General features: G+C 50.6%; 1 pseudogene; it reads left to right on the top strand.

Moving 5' to 3' along the window:
* The first annotated feature begins 4,756 nt into the window (after positions 1–4,756).
* LOC110595635 lies at positions 4,757–5,618 on the top strand (annotated as a pseudogene).
* Positions 5,619–6,201: the final 583 nt, after the last annotated feature.

Raw genomic sequence — 6,201 nt, forward strand, 5'->3', positions numbered from 1 at the left:
CAGCTAATGTTTTTCTTTTTTTTTTTAATTTATTGTAGAGAAGAGGTCTCGCCAAGTTGCCCAGGCTGGTCTTGAATCCGTGGGCTCAGACAATCCTCTCACCTTGGCCTCCCAAAGTGCTGGGATTATAGGCATGAGCCACTGCACCTGACCTCAGTATATTTTTATTGAGCACCAACTATGTGACAGGCTTAGAGCCAGGGCTTTGGAGGGCACACAACATAACACTCCGTCCCTCCCTGCTCAAGTTCAGTAGACACATGGTACAGAGATCAAGATGTTACTTTTGTTACCCATGACGTTGTTGGGAAAATGCTACTTTGGATCTGACTACACCTCCCTGAGTTGGACAGACTTATCTACTCTGCTCCCAAGGGTTTCTCATCCTTTGGGCCCCTCACTGATCATGGCTAATTTCTTCTAGCAACTTCACCGAGAAAAGTTTCTCCTCTCTTTCTTCGGAGGAGTGAGTGAGAGAAAGTGGGACAAGGACAGGAATGTTAGTTACTTCAGAAAAGGCCCACCACACGGATATAGGAAATAATGGGAAAGAATCCCCAGGTGTCATCAATCAATCCAAAATAATCAGTCATCCAACCAACCAGTCAATTGCTCAGCCTCTGTGTTCAATGGAATCCAAGCTGCACAAGATTGTGCACTCTTTGATGGGTTTGTGGATGTCAGATGGTCATAAGTTTTGTTTTGTTTTGTTTTGTTTTTGAGTTGGAGTCTCACTCTGTCACCCAGACTGGAGTGCAGTGGCATGCTCCTGGCCACCGCAGCCTCGACCTGCTGGGCTCCGTCGATCCTTCCTCCTCAGCCTTCCAAGTAGCTGGAACTACAGGCGCACGCTATCACGCCCGGCTAATTTTTTTTTTTTTATTTATTGTAGAGATGAGGTCTCACCAAGTTGCCCAGGTGGCTCTCGAACCCGCGGACTCAGGCAATCCACTCACCTCAGCCTCCCAAAGCACAGGATTACAGGCTGAGCCACCGAGCCCAGCTGGTCATAAGTTCTTTATCACTTCTCCCACAGAGAGGTGGGATTTATTTCTCTACTCCAGTGATTCTGGGTTTGGCTTGTGACTTACTTTGAGCCAAGAGAATATGGTGGAAATGATGCTATACCAGTTTTTTTTTTTTGTTTTTGAGTCAGAGTCTCACTCTTGTCACCCAGGCTGGAATGCAGTGGCATGCTCACGACCACCGCAGCCTCAGCCTGCTGGGCTTAGGCGATCCTTCTGCCTCAGCCTTCCAAGTAGCTGGAACTACAGATGCATGCCACCATGTCCAGCAAGTTTTTTTGTGATTTATTTTAGAGACAAGATCTCACCAAGTTGCCTGGGTGGGTCTCGAACCCCCGGGCTCAGGCAGTCCTCTTGCCTTGGTCTCCCAAAGTGCTGGGATGACAGGCTGAGCCACTGAGCTACTATACCAGTTTTTTAAGAACTTCTGTTTCCTTCTCTCAAAATCCAGTCACCATACTATGAGGAAGCCTAAGCAGTCAGTCCTGCAGGGAGACCCATGTAGAGGAAAATCAAAGCTCTAGCCAACTGTCAGCACCAACTTGCTACAGGAGTGTGCCATCTTGGAAATGGATCCTCCAGCCCCAGCTGAGCTGTTCCATATGATGCCATGTGTAGACGAGAGGGCTGTCTCCATAAGGTCTTTTCCAGATTGCAAAATGGCAAAGAAAGAAATGATTGTTATTGTTGTAAGCCTCTAAGGTGGAGGGTGGTTTGTTTCACAGCAAGAGTCTGATGTGTCTCCCTGTTCAGGCCCCAGGTCCAGGACGGCTATAGTATAAGGGCACAGTGGGCCAGGTTTGGTGACTCAGCCTGTAATCCCAGCACTTTGGGAGAGCGAAGTGAGTGGATTGCCTAAACCCGCGGGTTCAAGACCAGCCTGGGCAACTTGGCGAGACCTTGTCTCTACAATAAATCAAAAATTAGCCAAGCGTGGTAGCATGCACTTGTAGTTCCTGCTACTTGGAAGGCTGAAGCGGAAGGGTCGCTAGATCCCAGCAGGTTGACGCTGGGGTGACCATGAGTGTGCCACTGCAACCCAGCCTGGACGACAGAGTGAGACTCTGAATATACAATCATCAGTGATCTCAAAATTTAAAAATATGTATATAAATACATAAAAATAAATGCACAGGTGCATTATACATATATATATGTACACACACACACACACACACACACACACACACACACACACACACGCGCAGAGTGAGACTCCAACTCAAAAAAAAAAAAAAAGAGCACAGTGATTGAGTAAACAAAAGATGGGTGGATGGGAGGAGGGCTGGATAAATGAATTGTCTTGGGCCTGACAGGTCTGGGGTGGGGTGGTGGGTTCTGGCAGAATTAGCAACCCACTGGCCAGAAGCTTCAGGGAGGATGAGGAAACATCTCTGCTGGGATTGTTAAAAATAATTTCCGGGGCAGGGTTCCTGCCAGATCTACTTGGGGTGGTGTATCACAGGCAGTGTGTGCTCAGTTGTTCAAGTGAGACACTAACTGCAACTCAGGGGTCTGGGAGCCTTCAGAGTGTGGTGGCTTCAGCCACTCCACACCTGCTGAAACCACACCAGCAGACGGTATGCCTGAGAGCCATCACCGCTCTCCCCCAGTTCCACTCGGTTCCAAATTTAAGTCTCATATGATTGCGACCATGGAAGGGACAGCCAGGGAACATGGTTTTTACCATTCCAGCCTCTGCCTCTGCGGTCCAGGAAGGCAGCTGGGAGGAGGCTGGAAGAGATGCTGAGGGACCTACTTCTGCTCACGGCTCTGACAAAGGCCTTCCTAAGCGAGCATTTGGATTTCTGCGTGATCTGTCACCAGCCTGCCCCGACTTCTCATCATGCACTTTGCATTGTGGGCAAAGTTAACTTGTCCCTATTTCCTAAACTCCACTCACCCCCTCAGCCTAGCTGGCTTCACTTCCACTCTCCCCTGCATAAAAGAGCATGTTTCCCCTCTCCAGTTTGCCTGGAAAATCCATAGCGCACACCCCATGACGTTTCCAGCATCAGCCATGAACCTGAGGGAATGCCCGCCCCTTTGGTGCCCATGGTGGTTGACCTGATGTGAACACAGCTCCAAATGACCCTGTATTGTGATCACTTCTACGTCTGGGACACCCATCAGGACAGGGCTCAGAAGAATAAAAATAACTACTCCTTAAGCATTGCAAATAGTTAGAATAACCACACAGCCTGTGTGTGTCGCACTCTGACTGTATGCCAGGCACAGTTTAATCCTCACAGCAATCCTGTGAGTCAGGTGTTAGTGTCATGCCTGTGTCATAGGTGAGGAAACTGAGACTCCGACAGCTTAAGTAACTTGCCTGAGGTTTGCGCAGCTCATAGGGAAAGGCAAAGTCAAGGTTTAAGGTCAGGCAGGGTGGTCCGCGGCCTGGCTCTTGCCCTCTGCACGTTGCAATGTGTACATTTTGTCAATTCCCATGACAACACACCATTTTATTTTAAAATTTAATTTAATTTTGAGTTGGGGTTCTCACTCTGCTGCCCAGGCTGGGGTGCTGTGGCATGATCACAGCTCACCACAGCCTCTTCCTCCTGGGCTCAAGGTATCCTCCCGCCTCTGCCTCCCAAGTAGCTGGGACTACAGGCACACGCCTCTACACCCAGCTGATTTTTTTATAGAGATGGGGTCTTGCTATGTCGCCCAGGCTGGTCTTGAGCTCCTGGGTTCAAGCAATCCTCCTACTTTTGTTTCCCAAAGTGCTGGCACATCATTTTATGGATGAGAAGACAGATGTTCAGAGGCCAAAGAACTCAGCCAGAGTCACCCTTCTGGAGAGTGACCAGGCTGGGACTCTATGTCCCTGTCACTGCATGGCGCTTCCAGTGATCTCCTCCCTCCAACCCGAGTGGTGTCTGGGGCTGAGTCATTCCCAACAGTTTCTAGCAAAGTCAGGGAACAGCCACCTCAGGTCCCTGGCAGGGTGCCATCCTGGACAGTCGTTGCACCTGGGTGTTCTCAGAGGGCAGAATGGCGACAGGAAGTAGATGTCTCTCCCCTCCGCAGAGGGCAGGCAGCCAGGCGGTGACGCCACACTGGGACTCAATTCAGGCTGGTCTGGGCATCGGTGAAAGGGAACTAGGATACCGGGGCTGGCTGGGGACAGGTCCAGGGGCAGCACATATCACCCACATCTAGTATCAAGAAAGACATGGGCTTGGGGCATCAGCTGGCACTGGGCAATCAGCACACAATTACCGGAGCTGTTACTTGGTGGGCTGAGTGCTGGGACTCCCTGGAGAACAAAAGACACCTGTCCTCAGGTACCTTCTTGCTGGTGTAGGCTAATCGGGGTACACACTTTTCCTCCTGCCTTTCCCACCCTCCACCTTATCTTTCTTTCCAGCTGGAATGGGTGGAGTTTCTCCCCCGCATTCACTCACTCAATTATCCATCCAACAAGTATGCAGTGCCCACTTTCAGCCATGCCTTGTTCTAGGCATAGAGAATGCATTAGAGAAAGAAATAAACAAAAATCCCTGCCCTCGTGGAGCTTAACAGTCTACAAAAGACGATAAATAGACTGGGTGTCGTGGCTCATGCCTATAACCCCAGCACTTTGGGAGGCCGAGGCTGGAGGATTGCCTGAGCCCAGGAGGTCAAGACTGGCCTGGGCAACATAGTGAGACCTTGTCTCTACAAAAATAATCATAATCATAATCATAATAAAGAAGCTTTTTTTTTCTCCAAAAGGACACCAAATGGCGGATGACGCCGGTGCAGCGGGAGGGCCCGGAGCCCCCGGGGGCCCTGGAATGGGAAACCGTGGTGGCTTTCGCGGAGGTTTTGGCACCGGCCTCTGAGGCCGGGGTCGGGGGCAAGGCCGCGGAGCTCGCGGAGGCAAGGCCGAGGACAAGGAGTGGATGCCCGCACCAAGTTGGGCCGCTTGGTCAAGGTCATGAAGATCAAGTCACTGGAGGAGATCTCTCTCTTCTCTTTGCCTGTCAAGGAGTCTGAGATCATCGACTTTTTCCTTGGCGCCTCTCTGAAGGACGAAGTTTTGAAGATCATGCCTGTGCAAAAGCAGACTCGCGCCGGCCAGCGGACTAGGTTCAAGGCGTTTGTTGCCATTGGGGACTACAATGGCCACGTCGGTCTAGGTGTTAAATGCTCCAAAGAAGTAGCCACCGCCATTCGGGGGGACATCATCCTGGCCAAGCTATCCATTGTCCCTGTGCGGAGAGGCTACTGAGGGAACAAGATTGGCAAGCCCCACACTGTCCCTTGCAAGGTGACTGGCCGCTGTGGCTCTGTCCTGGTGCACCTTATCCCTGTCCCCAGGGGCACTGGCATCGTCTCGCCCCGGTGCCTAAGAAACTGCTCATGATGGCTGGCATTGATGACTGCTACACCTCAGCCAGGGGCTGCACTGCCACCCTGGGTAACTTCGCCAAGGCCACCTTTGATGCCATCTCTAAGACTTACAGTTACTTGACCCCTGACCTCTGGAAAGAGACGGTGTTCACCAAGTCTCCTTATCAGGAATTCACCAACCATCTTGTCAAGACCCACACCAGAGTCTCCATGCAGAGGACCTAGGCTCCAGCGGTAGCAACGACATAGGGTTTTCATACAAAAAAATAAAGTGAACCAAGCCCCCCCAAAAAAATAATAAAGAAATTAGCCAGGCATGATAGTGTAGTCCCAGTTACTCAGGAGGCTGAGGCAGGAGGATCACTTGAGCCTAGGAGTTCAAGACCAGCCTGGGCAACATAGCAAGACTTCATCTCTACCAAAAAAGTAAAAAAATAAAAAAATTAGCTGGGCATGGTGGTGTGCATGTGTAGTCCCAGCAGCTTGGGAGGCCAAGGCAGGAGGATCACTTGAGTCCAGGGGACTGAGGCTGCAATGAGCTGTGATCATGTTACCACACTCCAGCCTAGATGACAGAGTAAGACGTGGCCAAAAAAAGATTAAAAAAAAAAAGCCAAAAAATAAACTAGCGACCGGGATGGGTGGCTCAGCCTGTAATCCCAGCACTTTGGGAGGCCGAGGTGAGTGGATTGCCTGAGTCCGTGGGTTTGAAACCAGCCCGAGCAACTTGGCAAGACCTCGTCTCTTCAATAAATTAAAAAAAAAATTAGCCGGGCGTGGTAGCGCGTGCCTGTAGTTCCAGCTACTTGGAAGGCCGAGGTGGAAGGATCGC

This window comes from Carlito syrichta, unplaced genomic scaffold (assembly GCF_000164805.1).
Source record: "Carlito syrichta isolate Samal-C Ts95f unplaced genomic scaffold, Tarsius_syrichta-2.0.1 Scaffold303190, whole genome shotgun sequence".
Taxonomy (NCBI): domain Eukaryota; kingdom Metazoa; phylum Chordata; class Mammalia; order Primates; family Tarsiidae; genus Carlito; species Carlito syrichta.